This window comes from Pseudophryne corroboree, chromosome 8 (assembly GCF_028390025.1).
Source record: "Pseudophryne corroboree isolate aPseCor3 chromosome 8, aPseCor3.hap2, whole genome shotgun sequence".
Classification (NCBI taxonomy): Eukaryota; Metazoa; Chordata; class Amphibia; order Anura; family Myobatrachidae; genus Pseudophryne; species Pseudophryne corroboree.
The window spans coordinates 165,000,517-165,020,063 of NC_086451.1; the positions used below are offsets into that span (position 1 = coordinate 165,000,517).

General features: G+C 47.9%; 1 non-coding gene across 1 annotated transcript; it reads right to left on the reverse strand.

The window, feature by feature from the left end:
* Positions 1-12,877: 12,877 nt before the first annotated feature.
* LOC134951742 (U1 spliceosomal RNA) lies at positions 12,878-13,045 on the reverse strand. Its single transcript, XR_010184426.1, has one exon. It is a non-coding gene; the product is annotated as a U1 spliceosomal RNA (small nuclear RNA).
* Positions 13,046-19,547: the final 6,502 nt, after the last annotated feature.

Consider the following 19,547-nt stretch of genomic DNA (forward strand, 5'->3'; position numbering starts at 1 on the left):
CAACCTCACTCTGATATTACTGAAACTTTCACCCAGTCAGTTATTGGTGGTGCCAACAGGGCCACCATCATATGTCTGCATTCCTAATATAGTTTCCTCTTGGGAAAAACATTCAGCCACCGACATGTTGACACACATGTACCAAGTACCCACAGACACATTGGCTTATGGGGGATAGACCTACAGTAAATCTGTCAGAGGGACAGATGGGATTTTTCAGCTCACAACCCAGCGTCAAAAGTACACAGTCTGGGAAATAATAAACTCTATAGTGATAGACTTGTAACGCTCTATAGATGTGCTGGTGAGGTGAGGAAGAAGCCCCGCCGCTGTAATGGCACGCTTCTGTCCCGCTCAGAAACAAATAATTAATTACGCTGGTGGGGTAAGGACAGTGCCCAGGCACTAATGTCCACTTTTGCCAGCCTTTTGTGAGGAATTTATGCTGCCCAGGGTGCCCCCCCCCCCCAACGCCCTGCACCCTGCAGTGCCTGTGTTTGTGTGGGAGCATGGCGCACAGCATTCCGCTCGCTGCGTGGTACCTCAGAATGCCATCTGTTCTTCTGCTACTCGCCTGTCTTCTGACTTCTGGCTCTGTAAGGGGGTGATGGCAGGCTACGGGAGTGGGCATCTAGGCGTACCCAGCGATCAGCACCCTCAGGAGCTAATGGTGTCCTGTCAGCCAGAAGTAGAGCCATTGAACTCACTAGAAGTTGGTCATACTTCTCTCCCCTAAGTCCCACGAAGCAGGGAGACTGTTGCCAGCAGCCTCCCTGAAAATAAGAAAAACTAACATAAGTCTTTTCAGAGAAACTCAGTAGAGCTCCCCTGTAGTGCATCCAGTCTCACTGGGCACAATTCTAAAACTGGAGTCTGGAGGAGGGGCATAGAGGGAGGAGACAGTTCACACCCTTTGAAAGTCTTAAAGTGCCCATGTCTCCTGCGGATCCCGTCTATACCCCATGGTTCTTAATGTGATCCCAGCATCCTCTAGGACGTATGAGAAAACAAATAACGCACACACGAGGAGAGAACAAAGGAAGCTATAAGGAGGGGAGGGGAGGGGGGGGTAAGGTAAGGTAGTAAAGGCATATTGGATAAACTACAACCTTATACATATTCATTAATGTACCAGTAGTTAGAAGTAGAAGAGCTCTAACAGAAACCACAAAGCTTATCTAAAGCCACACCACACTGGATATGCCCAATCTCATTTGATCTTTGAAGCAAAGCAGTATTGGACTTTGTTACTACCAAGCAGTCTCCCATCCATGTATTATCAGATTCTTTAGGTGTTTTTAAACTACCAACACCCTTTTCTTGGTACATTTAATTTTTACATGTATTCTTTTATGTACCAGAAGTTAGAAGTAGAAAAGCTCTAACAGAAACCACCAGCTCATCTACAGCCACAGCACACTGGATTTGCCCAATCTCTCCTGATCATGGAAGCTGAGCAGTGTTGGTCCTGGTTTTAGTACTTGGATGGGAGACCACCAGGAAATACCAGGAGCTGTGTGTATTTTTACAATACCAACACCGTTCTCTTGATGCATTCCATTTTGAAACATTGGGGCAGATCTATTAAGCCTGGTGAACTGATAAAGTGCAAGGTGATAAAGTACCAGCCAGTCAGCTCCTAACTGTCATTTTTCAAACCCAGCCTGTGACATGGCAATTAGGTACTTTATCACCATGCAAATTATCATTCCACCAGGTTTAATAAATCGGCCGCTTATTCATTTATGTACTAGTAGTTAGAAGTAGAAGAACTCTAACAGAAACCACTAAGCTCATCTACAGCCACACCACACTGTATATGCCCAATATCACCTGATCTTAGGCCTGGTTTGTTCTTGGATGTGAGACCACCTGGGAATACCAGGTGCTGTAGGTAGTTTTATACTACCAACACCGTTCTCTTGATGCATTCTATTTTGAAACTTATTCATTGATGTAGAAGTTAGAAACAGCAAAAATCATCTACAGCCGCATCACACTGGATATGTCCAATCTCATCTGATGTTGGAAGCTAAGCAGTGTTGTGCCTGGTTAGTTTTTGGATTTCAGGTCCTGCCTTCTGGTTTGGCCACGGCACCTCGGAAATTCACCAAGGTCATGGCCGTGATGACGACCCTTCACCATCGGTGGACCAGGGAGGAATCTCTCCTCCCGATAAACATTCTGGAATTGCGGGCAGTGTTCAATTCATTGATACTGGCCCTGCCTCTAGTACAGAACAGGCCTGTTCAAGTACAATCGGACAACGCCACCACGGTAGTGTACACAAATCATCAAGTCGGCACTCGAAACTGCATGGCAAAGCTGGAAGTATAAAAAAATCCTCAGTTGGGTAGAACGTCATCTGCCAGCAATATCGGCAGTGTTCATTCCCGGAGTCCTCAACTGAGAAGCGGATTTCCTCAGTCGTCAGGACGTTCACGCTGGAGAGTGGAGAGGCTGCAGCAGAAATATCTGCACTGGTGTCAGTAGGTGACTGAGGCAGGGATGACTGGGAGATAGTGGGTGACTGAAGCATGTATGAGTGGGATATAGTGGGTGACTGAAGCCGGGGTGACTGGGAGATAGTGGGTGACTGATGCAGGGGTGACAGTGATAGTGGGTGACTTAGGCAGGGGTGACAGGGAGATAGTGGGTTACTGAGGGAGGGGTGATAGGAAGGGGTTGGGTAAGTATGGGAAGAAAGTGGGTGACAGGGATAATAAATGAATAAGGCAGGGATGATAGGGAGATAGTGGATGACTGTGGCAGGGGTGACAGGGACAGTAAGAGACTGAGGCAGGGGTCGCAGGTATAGTGGTTGACTGAGGCAGCGGTGACTGGGAGATAGTGGGTAACTGAGGCAGGGGTGACAGGGAAAGTGTGCGACTCAGGCAGGGGTGATAGGGAGATAGTGGGCAGCATATCTCTGCCTCACTGCAGCAGCACATTCCTGCTTCACTGACAGCAGCACATCCCTGCAACGTTGACAGCAACACATCCCTGCAACATTGACGGCAGCACATCCCTGCCTCATTGACGGCAGCACATCCCTGCCTCACTTATAGCAGCACATCCCTGCCTCGCTGACAGCAGCACATCACTGCCTCGCTGACAGCAGCACATCACTGCTTCACTGACAGCAGCACATCACTGCTTCACTGACAGCAGAACATCCCTGCCTCACTGGCAGCAGCACATCCCTGCTTTACTGACAGCTGTATATAGGGCCTAATTAAGACCTGATCCCTGCTGTGCATATTCACACAACAGGAGATCAGGTCTGAAGTGCGTGTGTGCTGGTGCCACAGTGCACCGGCACATGCCAGAGATGCGATCAGCATCTCTGCCCAGTGAGCGCCTCTGCCTGATTGACAGGTAGAGGCGGTCACTGGGCAGGAGGAGTCGGGCCAGCGGCGTTGTGCCGCCATTTTGGGGGCACAGTCAGGACAACGCAGACATGACCGGACCGTATGGGGGCGGGGCCGTGACGGCTGTGTGACCCGGACAGCAACAGGCCTTATTTACTAAAATCTCAGATAAATTTTATGGCATTTATGTGCAGTCTAGTTTGCACAGTTGATAGAGTGTTGATCTTGCACTATCAATGTAAGCCTCACATAGGTTTGATACACATGTAAGTTTGTTTTTATTTTACTACATTGTGGTTTGTGGCTCTATACCATGTAATGCATGTCTTTTAACAGTAGTCAAGTCTTCCAATGTGCTTGTTAGTGAAACCCAATACATAGCTTTATTTTATTTTGTTTCTTCAAATATTACATAGTAACATAGTAACATAGTATCTGAGGTTGAAAAAAGACAATTGTCCATCGAGTTCAACCTATTTGTGGTGTCCTATGCATGATGATTTTACTAAAATGTCTGACTGATGCTGCTGTCAGCCATTGCATTTTATCCCTATTTATAGTAATTATAATGCATGACTATGCACCATACCCCTGGATATCCTTATCCAATAGGAATTTATCTAACCCATTCTTAAAGGTGTTGACAGATTCCGCCATTACAACTCCCTCGGGCAGGGAATTCCAAACACGTATTGTCCTTACCGTGAAAAAGCCTTTACGCTGTATTGTGCGGAATCTCCTCTCCTCTAACCTGAGCGAGTGTCCACGAGTCCTCTGTGTTGATCTAACCAGAAACAGGTCCCGCGCAAGCTCTGTGTATTGTCCCCTTATATATTTGTAGATGTTGATCATATCCCCTCTTAGTCTCCGCTTTTCCAATGTAAACATGCCTAGTCTTTCAAGCCTTTCCTTGTATTCCATCATCTCCATGCCCTTAATTAGTTTGGTCGCCCTCCTCTGTACCTTTTCAAGCTCCAGGATATCCTTTTTGTAGTACGGTGCCCAGAACTGTACACAGTATTCAAGGTGTGGCCTCACTAGTGATTTATATAACGGGAGTATAATACTCTCGTCCCTAGCATCAATACCCCGTTTTATGCATGCTAATATCTTATTAGCCTTCTTTGCTGCAGTCCTACTTTGGGTACTACTGCTTAGCTTGCTATCTATGAGGACACCTAAGTCCTTTTCCAGTACAGAATCCCCTAATTTTACCCCATTTAGTAGGTAGGCATATGTCTTATAACTTTTTTTTTCAATATATAAACATTTTTATTATAAGATTTTCAATGACACAAGTACATCCAAGTTGCAGATTATGGATTGTGAAGGACAAATCAACCATATAAACAATTTAAGCAATTTAAATTGCATGCAGGTAGTAGAATATCAAACTCCTTGGATGAAAGTTGGTCGTAATAAACTAGGATAGAAAAGAATAAAGTAGAAAATAAGATTTTAAACCTACCGGTAAATCTTTTTCTCGTAGTCCGTAGAGGATGCTGGGGACTCCGTAAGGACCATGGGGATAGACGGGCTCCGCAGGAGACATGGGCACTTTAAGAAAGACTTTAGTTCTGGGTGTGCACTGGCTCCTCCCTCTATGCCCCTCTATGCCACAGTTAGAGAAACTGTGCCCAGAGGAGACTGACAGTATGAGGAAAGGATTTTGTTAATCCAGGGCAAGATTCATGCCAGCCACACCAATCACACCGTATAACTTGTGATAAACTACCCAGTTATGAGTACGAAAAAACAACATACTGTAGCATCAGTGCAGGATTGATGCAACTCTAACATAACCCTTATTGAAGCAATAACTATATACAAGTATTGCAGAAGTAGTCCGCACTTGGGACGGTCACCCAGCATCCTCTACGGACTACGAGAAAAAGATTTACCGGTAGGTTTAAAATCTTATTTTCTCTAACATCCTAGAGGATGCTGGGGACTCCGTAAGGACCATGGGGATTATACCAAAGCTCCAAAACGGGCGGGAGAGAGCGGATGACTCTGCAGCACCGATTGAGCAAACATGAGTTCCTCCTCAGCCAGGGTATCAAACTTATAGTATTTTGAAAAGGTGTTTGAACCTGACCAAGTAGCAGCTCGACACAGCTGTAGTGCCGAGACCCCTCGGGCAGCCGCCCAAGAAGAGCCCACTTTCCTCGTGGAATGAGCCTAGACCGATTTCGGTAACTGCAATCCAGCCATAGAATGCGCTTGCTGAATCGTGTTACAAATCCAGCGAGCAATAGCCTGCTTTGAAGCAGGGGCACCAATCTTGTTGGTTGCATACAGGACAAACAGCGCTTCAGTTTTCCTGACTCTAGCCGTCCTGGCCACGTAAATCTTCAAAGCCCTGACCACATCAAGTAACTCGGAATCCTCCAAGTCACGCGTAGCCAAAGGCACCACAATAGGTTGGTTCATGTGAAAAGATGAGACCACTTTTGGTAGGAATTGAGGACGGGTCCGCAATTCCGCTCTATCCACATGGTACACCAAATATGGGCTTTTATGTGACAAAGCCGCTAATTCCGACACTCGCCTAGCCGAAGCCAAGGCTAATAACATGACCACCTTCCATGTGAGATATTTTAACTCCACCGTTTTAAGTGGTTCAAACCAGTGTGATTTTAGAAAACTTAACACCACGTTAAGGTCCCAAGGTGCCACCGGAGGCACAAAAGGAGGCTGAATATGCAGCACTCCTTTTACAAAAGTCTGAACTTCTGGAAGAGAAACCAATTCTTTTTGAAAGAAAATGGATAAGGCCGAAATCTGGACCTTAATAGAGCCTAATTTTAGGCCCAAATTCACTCCAGTTTGTAGGAAGTGAAGGAAACGGCCCAGATGGAATTCTTCCGTAGGAGCATTCCTGGCCTCACACCAAGAAACATAATTTCACCATATACGGTGTAATGTTTTGACGTTACATCCTTCCTAGCCTTTATCAGCGTAGGGATGACCTCAACCGGAATGCCTTTCACTGCTAGGATCCGGCATTCAACCGCCATGCCGTCAAACGCAGCCGCGGTAAGTCTTGGAACAGACAGGGCCCCTGATGCAACAGGTCCTGTCTTAGAGGAAGAGGCCACGGATCTTCTGTGAGCATTTCCTGCAGATCCGGATACCAGGTCCTCCGTGGCCAATCTGGAACAATGAGGATTGTTCTCACTCCTCTTTGTCTTATTATCCTTAACACCTTGGGTATGAGAGGAAGAGGAGGAAATACATAGACCGGCCGGAACACCCACGGTGTCACTAGGGTGTCTACAGCTACTGCCTGAGGGTCTCTTGACCTTGCGCAATACCTCTGTAGCTTTTTGTTGAGCCGGGACGCCATCATGTCTATCTGTGGCAGTTCCCACCGACTTGTAATCTGTGCAAAGACTTCCTGATGAAGTCCCCACTCTCCCGGATGTAGGTCGTGTCTGCTGAGGAAGTCTGCTTCCCATTTGTCCACTCCCAGAATGAACACTGCTGACAGTGCGCTTGCGTGATTCTCCACCCAGCGAAGAATTCTGGTGGCTTGTGCCATCGCCACTCTGCTCCTTGTGCCGCCTTGGCGGTTTACATGAGCCACTGCGGTGACGTTGTCTGACTGGATCAGAACCGGTTGGTCGCGAAGTAAGGTCTCCGCTTGACGTAGGGCATTGTATATGGCCCCTAGTTTCAGGATGTTGATGTGAAGACAAGTCTCTTGACTTGACCAAAGACCTTGGATATTTCTTCCCTGTGTGACTGCTCCCCAACCTTGGAGGCTTGCCTCTGTGGTCACCAGGATCCAGTCCTGAATGCCGAATCTGCGTCACTCGAGAAGGTGAGCACTCTGCAGCCACCACAGGAGTGATACCCTGACCCTGGGGGACAGGGTGATCAACCAATGCATCTGCAAATGTGACCCAGACCACTAGTCCAGTAGGTCCCATTGGAAAGTCCTCGCATGGAACCTGCCGAATGGAATGGCTTCGTATGATGCCACCATCTTTCCCAGGACTCGAGTGCAGTGATGCACTGACACAAGTTTTGGTTTCAATAGGTTCCTGACAAGAGTCATGAGTTCCTGAGCCTTTCCTATCGGGAGATAAACTCTCTTCTGGTCTGTGTCCAGAATCATGCCCAAGAAAGACAGACGAGTCGTAGAAACCAACTGCGACTTTGGGATATTGAAAATCCAGCCGTGTTGCTGTAACACTTTCAGTGAAAGTGATACGCTGTTCAGCAACTGCTCTCTTGATCTCGCTTTTATGAGATCGCTCAAGTACGGGATAATTGTGACACCTTGCTTACGCAGGAGAACCATCATTTCCGCCATTACCTTGGTGAAAATTCTCTGGGCCGTGGAGAGACCAAACAGCAACGTCTGAAATTGGCAATGACAGTCCTGTACCGCAAATCTGAGGTACGCCTGATGAGATGGATAAATGGGGACATGAAGGTATGCATCCTGTACACAAATGCGGACAACAGGTGTCAAGCCGTGTGTTGCCTTTGTCAAGCTGTAATAAGTAGGGGTAAGGACGTTAACCACCTCAGAACATCCTCCCTTATACGTCACCTGCAGCGCATTAATCATAAGTCAGTGACAAGTTCAAAAACTTTGGATGACAGCGGAAGCAGTCCACTGACCACTAAATCCCTTCCTCTTGTAACCAAGCTCCTGCAAACCACACCACCAACTCCCTCAGTGTCAATTTCCTCCTTAGACAGGAAAGCCAATAGTCCTGTAGGCCATGTCACTGGCAAGTCTGACGAGTCCTCTCCTGCCTGGGATTCCTCCGATGCATCCTTGAGTGTAACGCCTACTGCTGCTGGCGCTGCTGTTGTTGCTGCTGGGAGTCGATCGTCATCCCAGAGGGGAAGTCGGAAGACCACTTGTACTACTTCCAGTAGGCAATTGACTGTCCAACAGTCCTTTGCGAGGAAGATGAAATATCACAGCAGTCATCCTGCTGCAAAGCGGATAACTCAGGTCTTGTCAGCCTGGGTGGTGAGAAACGTGGTTCCGGTATCCATCGTTAATTCAGAGGCAACTAGAGACTTGATTGAGGTACTGTGTCCCCGGTACCAAATGCCATCTAGGTTCCATTTCTCTAGGCAGGCGATACCGAAAATGTACACAGACCTCAGAAAAAGAGTCACCAGTGTCCTAAAAAATGCAGTTGTACCCAAGGTCCACTAGTCCACATGTCCGTGGTTAAGTGGAGCAGGGCAGACTCAGGACTATATGACTGTGACAGCCCACTGGGTAGATGTATTGCCTCCCGCAGCAAGAACAGCAGCGGCGGCACCAGTAGCAGCATCTCGCAAATGCCAACTCGTTCCTAGGCAGACTACGCTTTGTATCACCGCTTTCCATAAGAGGCACACAGCTGACAACCTCTTACGGAAACTGAGGAACATCATCGCAGAATGGCTTACCCCAATTGGACTCTCCTGGGGATTTGTGACATCGGACAATGCCACCAATATTGTGCGTGCATTACATCTGGGCAAATTCCAGCACGTCCCATGTTTTGCATATACATTGAATTTGGTGGTGCAGAATTATTTTAAAAAACGACAGGGGCGTGCAAGAGATGCTGTCGGTGGCCCGAAGAATTGCGGGCCACTTTCTGCATTCAGCCACCGCGTGCCGAAGACTGGAGCACCACCAAACATTCCTGCACCTGCCCTGCCATCCTCTGAAGCAAGAGGTGGTAACGAGGTGGAATTCAACCCTCTATATGCTTCAGAGGATGGAGGAGCAGCAAAAGGCCATTCAAGCCTATACATCTACCCACGATATAGACAAAGGAGGGGGAATGCACCTGACTCAAGCGCAGTGGAGAATGATTTCAACGTTGTGTAAGGTTCTGCAACCCTTTGAACTTGCCACACGTGAAGTCAGTTCAGACACTGCCAGGCTTTTGCAGAAGAAGCTGGAGACATTGAAGGAGGAGCTAAAACAGAGCGATTCCGCTAGGCATGTGGGACTTGTGGATGGAGCCCTTAATTCGCTTAACCAGGATTCAATCTGTTGAAATCAGAGCAATACATTTTGGCCACCGTGCTCGATCCTAGATTTAAAACCTACATTGTATCTCTCTTTCCGGCAGACACAAGTCTGCAGAGGTTCAAAGACCTGCTGGTGAGAAAATTGTCAAGTCAAGCGGAACGTGACCCGTCAACAGCTCCTCCTTCACATTCTCCCGCAACTGGGGGTGCAAGGAAAAGGCTAAGAATTCCGAGCCCATCCGCTGGCGGTGATGCAGGGCAGTTTGGAGTGAGTGCTGACATCTGGTCCGGACTGAAGGACCTGGCAACGATTACTGACATGTCGTCTACTGTCACTACATATGATTCTGTCACCTTTGAAAGAATGGTGGAGGATTATATGAGTGACCGCATCCAGGTAGGCACGTCAGACAGTCCGTATGTATACTGGCAGGAAAAAGAGGCAATTTGGAGGCCCTTGCACAAACTGGCTTTATTCTACCTAAGTTGCCCTCCCTCCAGTGTGTACTCCAAAAGAGTGTTTAGTGCAGCCGCTCACCTTGTCAGCAATCGGCGTACGAGGTTACTTCCAGAAAATGTGGAGAAGATGATGATCATCAAAATGAATTATAATCAATTCCTCCGTGGAGACATTTACCAGCAATTGCCTCCAGAAAGTACACAGGGATCTGAGATGGTGGATTCCAGTGGGGACGAATTAATAATATGTGAGGGGGGCGATGTACACAGTGAAAGGGGTGAGGAATCGGAGGATGATGAGGTGGACATCTTGCCTCTGTAGAGCCAGTTTGTGCAAGGAGAGATTGATTGCTTCTTTTTTGGTGGGGACCCAAACCAACCAGTCATTTCAGTCAGCCGTGTGGCAGACCCTGTTGCTGAAATGATGGGTTCGTCAATGTTTTTCTTTTCAATCTAAGCCCCTGCAGTTTTCTGTAAGAATCTGCTTCGCTATGATGATCAACAAGTCACAAGGGCAAACACTCAGGGCTGGAGGTGTAGATCTTAGGACCAGCTGCTACAAGCATGGCAAAGGTGTCACTATCATTGGTGACACCCAGAGAGGCAGCGAGGGAGATTGTAATGCAGTGCGCGCAGATAAGCAGCGCAATGGTAAAAAGGAGGCATGGTCTCATAGGTAGGGGTGTGGCCTGTTTTCCTGAATCTCCATTTTGTTGCTCCGGGTATCCCGGGGGTTGAGTGCTGCACCCGGGGACTAGTGTGTGAGTGGTGCTGGCTCCTGCACAGTGACAGAAACTGGGTGTTGCACGTAATGTTACAGTGAAACACCCATATTCTGTCACTGAAGAGGAGCCGGCACTTTGGTGTCACCCCCCTTGGCGGGTGACACTCGGGTGTGGGCCGCAACCCCGTTGTGATGCCACTGACCCATGGGAAGCTTTACGTGGCTTACCCATGTGTTAGTAGCCCCAAGCATCTTTTGTGTTAGTCCCTGAAGAAAAACTTCAAATATTTACAAATACATTTTGTAATCAATGGGCCTAATTCAGTAAGGATTGCAAATTCTGCTAAGTAACAGAATTTGCAATCCTTTGGTTCGCATGCTGGGGCCACCCAGCATGCCGCCTCCCTTCTTGACCACGCTGAAATTGCAGTCTCAGTGCAGTTCAGCGTGATCATAAAAAATGGGTTAGCCTCCTGTTGGTGCAGACTGTATGTGTGCGCAGGAAGCCGCCACCATTTTTGTGATCGCAGCTGCTGCATGTGATGTCATGCAGCAGCACTGACCACGCCTCCTGTTTCTCCGTTGCCGACCCCATTTTGTAGCCCTGCCCATGCACCGCTCCATCTCCGACTTGGAAATGGATTGTTGCTGCCCCCCCCCAGCACCGATTGACAGTCAGAAGCGATCGCATTATCTGCGGGGTGCCGCAGAAAATGCAGGCGCATGCGTATGCTCTTAGCAATTTTTGCAGTTGGATTGCTTATTGCGATTGCAATCCAACCTGAATCAGGCTCTATTACCTATCACAATGCACTGCGGGTAGTACAAAATGGGGTTAATATAAGAGAAAACCCCCCCAGAGCTGTGCTCCTTAACTGTCCCTGGTGGCTAGTGGAGCGGCTGCCCAGTAATCAGTGTCCATGCCAGTGCGCACATGGCCCACCCCCTACAGCCACGCTGGATCACGGTATAGTGTGGGCACAGAAGTCCCTTACCTCCCTTTCATCAGCGGCCTCGTGATCCCGGAGGGCGGTGTGTGTGTGACTGACCTTAGGAAGAAACCGGAGCCTCCGCTGCAGTGACCCAGCAACCAGGGCACGGGAGTATACTGCGCCGCTGGGAGTGATGGAGCTGTAGTAAAGATGTCTATTAGACCTAACCTGCTGCAGCCCTTGTAGATTCTTATAAAAAAAGTTCTTCTTTTCTTGTCAAAATTAATAGCTAAGAATAGGCTGCCTGAGGCAGCCCCCTGTTAAGTGGCCTGCTACTGAAGGCACCAACTACAAACTGAGCTCCCTGTTCATGGAAGCGAGGTTATAGAGCAGGGGGCGCTGAGCATCTTGGGAACAGTCAAAAGCTTTGAGCCTGTTGGTGCCTCAGATCAAGATCCTACTCTACACCCCAATGTGAATCCTTGTGGAGTCCAGTGTACCCCACAGAAGAAATGAATGTGTCACACCCATTGGCAGCAACATTAGAATAGCTGCTGATGGGCACAATTGAGAAAGGAAGGGGGGAAAACATTTGAATCCAGCACATATATGTAATTTGAATATGTAATTTGTACCTTCCTACTTTAAAATGTAATGGATGAACCTCACCCTGTGAGAACTATCTTCATGATCAAGAGATCTCATACGCAAGAAAAGCATGTGTTGGGATAGGGCTGTGGAGGGCGGCTGCTCGAGCACACCCCCGTCAAGTTAAGGAGATTCAACTGAGGAAGCACAAGGGAACTCTTGTCTGGGGACAACAACTGCAGGGAGACCACATCTTTTCAGATGAAAATGAGAGGGCGGAAGGCTGCCTAATACTGAAGCACCCTCAAACATCAAACCATATGCAACAACTAGTACAAGCATTCCTGGGGAAAGGTCTGCAGCAGACGGATTTGCATACGGTGATGTCATCCAAGCAGTGGGCCAAAGTTGTCTGGAACCCTCATCTGCATATGAAAAGAGAAAAGGGGCGCTTGGATGACCCCTAGTTCGCATTGAACACCCCCCACCCTCCTTTGGTGTGGGGCTCATGTTGGCCATGCCCCAGCCCCTGAAGCATTCAAGCTGATTTCTTGCAGCAGCTGGGCACTGTAACAGCTCCAGAGCTGCTCTGTAAGGCAAATAAAAGGGTGTGGGCCCTGCAACACCACCTGTAGTTCGCATTGTGCGTTGGAAGGCACAAAGTAAGCAGACGGGAGAAGTCAGGATAGTGCGCAAGGGCATAGAAGGGAGGGGCTCAAGAAAAGAGAAGTGGAAACAGACAGCAAACTAGGCGGGAGAGAGACCTGAGACAATGAGATCTAAATTATACCAGAGCCAACCAGGGGAAAGCACAAATGCAGTCCCCCCCCCCCTACCACAAATTATGCAGTCGAGATTCCCACATTTGGGGAAATCACAGAGGTCAGCATACCCAGAATGCAATGAATGAACCTCACCCTGGGAAAACAATCTTCATGACCATGGAATCACCTAAGCAAAATAAGTATGATTTGAGATAGGGCTGGGGAGGGCCGCTGCTCAGGCACACCTCCGTCAAGTAAAGGAGATTCAACTGAGGCAGCACAAGGGAACTCTCATCTGGGGACAACAACTGCAGGGAGAACACATTTTCAGACGAATGTGTGAGGGAAGAAGGCTGCCTAATACTGAAGCACCCCCCAAACAACAAACCAAATGCAACAACTAGTGCAAGCATTCCTGGGGGAAGGCCTGCAGCAGATGGATTCGCATATGGTGATGTCATCCAAGCAATGGGTATAGTTGGCTGCAACCCTCGTCTGCATATGAAAAGAGAAAATGGTCACGCAGGGCATGGCGGCCTTTGTGGGGTTGCGCTTGGATGACCCCTAGATCGCTTTATACACCCCCATCAGTGTGGGGCTCATGTTGGCCATGCCCCAGCCCCTGAAGCATTCAAGCTGATTTCTTGCAGCAGCTTGACCCAGTAACAGCTCCAGAGTTGCTCTACAAGACAAGTAAAAGGGTGTGAGCCATGCAGCACCACCTGTAGTTTGCATACACACATATATAGGACAGCATCTCTTATATGCCCCAGGGGCAATAAAATAGTATCCTTATCTAGAGTATCCGTCCATGCCGCTACAGCACTACACATACACACCCAGGCCGACGCAATTGCCGGTCTGAGTAAGGTACCTGAATGTGTATAAATGGACTTCAGGGTAATCTCCTGTTTGCGGTCAGCAGACTCTTTGAGGGTAGCCGTATCCTGGGACGGGAGGGCTAACTTCTTGGATAAGCGTGTTAATGCTTTGTCCACCCAAGGGGAGGATTCCCATCGTAACCTATCCGTTGATGGGAAAGGATACGCCATAAGAATCCTTTTGGAAATCTGCAGGAGATTCCCAAGCTTTTTCACATAACTCGTTCAGCTCGTGTGAGGGGAAAAGGTTACCTCAGGCTTCTTTCCCTTGTACATATGTACCCTCTTGTCAGGGATAGGGGGCTCCTCTGTGATGTGCAAAACATCTTTTATTGCCATAATCATATATCAAATGTATTTTGCCAATTTTGGCTGTAACTTTGCATCATCGTAATCGACACTGGAGTCAGAATCCGTGTCGGTATCTGTGTCAACAATCTGGATAGTGGGCACTTATGAGACCCTGACAGTCCCTGCGACATAGGATCAGGCATGGGTTGAGACCCTGACTGTCCCAAAGCTTCAGCCTTGTCTAATCTTTTGTGCAATGAGTTTACACTAGCATTTAAAACATTCCACATATCCATCCAATCAGGTGTCGGCGGAGACACCACATTCATTTGCTCCCGCTCCTCTCTAATATAGCCTTCTTCCTCAGACATGTCGACACACGCGTACCGACACACCACACACACAGGGAATGCTTTTACTGAAGCCATTTCCCCCACAAGGCCCTTTGCCAAAGCTGGCCCTAACCAATATGATGCCCTAGGCAAGATTTTGCCTGGTGCCCCCTAGCACCACCGCTGGTTCCGCCTCTGACCTTGCACCTCTTTCCCAGCACCATCAACCCTCACCCATAACAGTACTTATTTTGGTGTTTGTACCCCCTATATTTTAAACAGGAACAGTTCGCACATTTGGCGCACAGTCCAAAAAGGGGTGTGTTTTTGCTGGCAATGGGCATGTCCACACAATAGTACCCCCAATTAAAATTCCGCCACACAGTACTGCAATTTTATTCACATTTGATCACGCGATAGTGTCCATAATTCACATTACATCCCACAGTAGTATTACTTTACCTTATAAACGTTACTTCTCACAGTAGTGCTCCGTATTCACATTACATCACACTGAATTGCTCCTTATTTACATTACACCACACCCTATTGCTCTTTATTCACATTAGACGACACAGTAAATGCCCTTTCTATACGCAACGCTACATATTAGAGCACCTTATACACATAATGCCACACATTAGTAATGCATTTATACACATAATTCCACACAGTAATGCCCCTTACACATATGAGACACATCACTAATGTCCTTATAAACATAATGCGTCTTACACATTATGACAACCTTTATTAATGCCCTTTTACACATAATGGCCCTCATTCCGAGTTGTTAGCTCGCAAGCTGCTTTTAGCAGCATTGCACACGTTAAGCCGCCGCCTACTGGCAGTGAATCTTAGCTTATCAAAATTGCGAACGAAAGATTAGCAGAATTGCGAATAGACACTTCTTAGCAGTTTCTGAGTAGCTCCAGACTTACTCGACAACTGTGATCAGTTCAGTCAGTTTCGTTCCTGGTTTGACGTCACAAACACACCCAGCGTTCGCCCAGACACTCCCCCGTTTCTTCAGACACTCCCGCGTTTTACCCAGAAACGGCAGCGTTTTTTCACACACACCCATAAAACGGCCAGTTTCCGCCCAGAAACACCCACTTCCTGTCAATCACACTACGATCAGCAGAACAAAGAAAAAACCTCGTAATGCCGTGAGTAAAATACCTAACTGCATAGCAAATTTACTTTGCGCAGTCGCAGAGCGAACATTGCGCATGCGCAATTAGCGGAAAATCGCTGCGATGCGAAGAAAATTACTGAGCGAACAACTCGGAATGACCACCCTTGCGCATGCGCAATTAGCGGAAAATCGCTGCGATGCGAAGAAAATTACCGAGCGAACAACTCGGAATGACCACCAATGTCCCTTACACATATGCCGCACATTATTAATGCCCTTATACACATAATGACACACATAGTGCCCCTTACACATATGTTGCACATTATTAATGCATTTTTACATGACACACATAATGCTCCTTACTCATATACCGAACACTACTGCACAATCAACCCACTCACATGCACACAGCACTCACACTGCCACTAACACTGTGACCTCTGCCTCTGCTTGGATACAGATGTGTCCTCATAAATCTTGCCTCAATGCTAACGTTGGGGCACCTTTTTTTTATTAAAATGCATCTTATTTGCATTGCTATGTTGTTAGGATGCACACGCAGCTTCTGCCGATTAAAATGATATGCAGCACGCCTATATACTGTGTGAGACTGTGGCTGTATCTGCATATGAAATGCTACACACAGAATATAGGCATGCCGCATATCATTTTAATCAGCAGAAGTTGCTGATGCCCCTAGGCATATCAAATGCCCTAGGCAATTGCCTAGTTTGCCTATGCCTATGGCCGGCTCTGCCCTTTGGAGAGACAGAGAGAGAGTATGCCAGCACATACCCCAGCGCTATATAACCCAGGAATAGCACAGTAACTTAATGTTTGCACAGTAGCGCTGCTGTAAGTAATTTGCGCCAAATTATGTGCCCCCCCCCCTCTCTTTTCAACCCTCTTGTCTACCGTGGTATAAGCAGGGGAGAGTCCGGGGAGCTTCCTCTCAGCGGTGCTGTGGAGAAAAAATGGCGCTGGTGAGTGCTGAGGGAGAAGCCCCGCCCCCTCGGCGGCGGGCTTCTGTCCTGCTTAAACTGTACAATTGGCGGGGGCTCATACATATATACAGTGCCCAGCTGTATATATGTTATATTTCTGCCAAAAAAAAGGTTTATATTGCAGCCCAGGGCGCCCCCCCTGCGCCCTGCACCCTTACAGTGACCGGAGTATGTGAGGTGTATGGGAGCAATGGCGCACAGCTGCAGTGCTGTGCGTTACCTCAATGAAGATCATGAAGTCCTCTGCCGCCTCTGAAGTCTTCTTTTCTTCTCATACTCACCCGGCTTCTATCTTCCGGCTCTGCGAGCGGGACGGCGGCGCGGCTCTGGGACGGACGGCGAGGGTGAGATCCTGCGTACCAATCCCTTTGGAGCTAATCCCTTTGGAGCTAATGGTGTCCAGTAGCTTAAGAAGCAGGACCTTGCAACTCGGAGAGTAGGGCTGCTTCTCTCCCCTCAGTCCCTCGATGCAGGGAGTCTGTTGCCAGCAGTGCTCCCTGAAAATTAAAAACCTAACAAAATACTTTCTGTCAGAAAGCTCAGGAGAGCTCCTGAAAAGCACCCAGTCTCCACTGGGCACAGTATCAAACTGAGGTATGGAGGAGGGGCATAGAGGGAGGAGCCAGTGCACACCCAGAACTAAAGTCTTTCTTAAAGTGCCCATGTCTCCTGCGGAGCCGTCTATCCCCATGTTCCTTACGGAGTCCCCAGCATCCTCTAGGACGTTAGAGAAAATAGGATTTTAATACCTACAGGTAAATCCTTTTCTCTTATTCCGTAGAGGATGCTGGGCACCCGTCCCAGTGCGTACTGTGTCTGCAGTTATTAAATGGCCCTTAACTCCAGAACATTTATGTGGAGACAACTTTCCAGACTTGACCATCTTCCTTGGACGTTTTCCCCCTGTGTGACTGCTCCCCAGCCTCGGAGGGTTGCATCCATGGTCCCTAGGATCCAGTCCTGGATCCCGAACCTTCGCCCCTCTAGGAGGTGAGAACTGTGCAGCCACCAATGGAGTGAGATTCTGGTCTTGGAAGACAGGATTATCCTCCGGTGCGTGTGTAGGTGGGATCCGGACCACTTGTCCAACAGGTCCCACTGGAACACTCTGGCATGGAACCAGCCAAACTGAATGGGCTCGTAGGCCGCAACCATCTTACCCAGCAACCAAATGCATTGATGGATTAACACTCTTGCTGGTTTCAGAATTTGTTTGACCAGACTCTGGATCTCCAGAGCCTTTCCACTGGAAGAAAACCTCTTCTGTGTCCAGTATCACTCCCAAAAACAACAACCGCGTCATTGGGACCAACTGCGATTTTGGCAAGTTTAGGAGCCAACTATGTTGTTGAAGAACTGTCAGGGAGAGTGCAATGTTTTGCACTAACTGGTCCCTGGATTTCGCCTTTATCAAAAGATCATCCAAGTACGGGATAATTGTTACTCCTTGCTTGCGATCACCCTGGTGAAAATCCTCAGAGCCGTGGACAGACCAAACGGCAATGTCTGAAATTGGTAATGACAATACTGAATTGCAAACCTCAGGTAGCTTGATGCAGAGGCTAAATGGGAACATGTAAGTAGGCATCCTTTATGTCTACCAAAACCATGAAATCTCCTTCCTCCGGACTGGAGATCACTGCACTGAGAGATTCCATCTTGAAATTTAATTTCCTTAGGTAGAAATTGAGGGATTTCAGATTTCAGATTGGTCTGACTGAGCTGTCCGGCTTAGGGACCACGAAGAGGCTTGAATAAAAACCTGCTCCCTGCTGACTAAAGCCGATTTGAACAATCGGTGAGGGGGAACGTCTTGAAACCCCAGTTTGTACCCTTGGGACACTATTTGTAAAACACACGAGTCCATGTCCGAATGAATCCAGAACTGACTGAAGAGTTTTAGACGTGCCCCCACTGGTGCGGGCTCCTGCAAGAGAGCCCAAGCGTCATGCGGTGGATTTGGCAGAAGCAGAGGATGATCTCTGCTCCTGCGATCTTGAAGAGGATGCAGACCTCTTCCCTCTTCTCCTTCCTCTACCTGCAAAGAAAGGGGAATCTTAACTTCTTGCATATCTATTGGGCCGAAATGACTGCATCAGATAATGATGCGTCTTCATCCGTTGGGAGGGAACATAGGGCAAGAAGGTTGACTTACCTGCGGGAGCTGCCGAGATCAAATTAACTAGGCAGTCACCAAACAACGCTTCACCTTCATAGGGAAGGGACTCCCTTTCTTCTTGGAGTCAGCATCAGCATTCTCTTGGTGAATCCACAATGCCCTCCTATCCGAGACTGCCATGAAATTGGCCCGTGAACTCAAGAGTCCTATATCCCTTGCAGTCTCACGTAAGTATGCTGCAGTGTCCTTGATATGATACAACGTAAGGAGTATCCCATCTCTCCAAGGTATCTATATCGGATGACAAGGTATTCGACCAATTCTTGAATACTACTACTCACCCATGCACATGTAATGGCAGGTCTAAGTAATGTACCCTTGGTTACATAACTAGAAATAATGTAGCTTCCTGCATACGATCCGCTGGATTTGTGACAGGGCCCCGTGCAGAACAGGGGGTGACTCCCACTTTATTCTGTCCGCGGCGGGAAATGAATAAACAACCAGAATCCTTTTAGGGATTTGAAACCATCTTGTCGAGCTGGCCCAGACTTTCTCAAACAGAGATGGAGGAACGTTACATCAGCTTTCATTATATATCTATATATACATACATATAGACCCCTTTGTCAGGAACAGCAGGGTCTTCAGTGATTTTAATATGTCCTTAATATCCACAATCATGTACTGAATGCTCCTTGCCAATATTGGATCTAATCAGGAAACATTATGGTCGACATAGGAATCAGTATCCGTGTCAGTATCAGTGTGTAGTAACTGGGCAAAATAACATTTTTGCGACCCCGCGGGGCCTGAGGGAAAAGAAACATAGCCATGAACATCACATCTATTCTCTACGTCTGTGTCTGGGACACAGATTTATCCAACCTTACTCTGATATTACTGAAACTTTTACCCAGTCAGTTATTGGTGGTGCC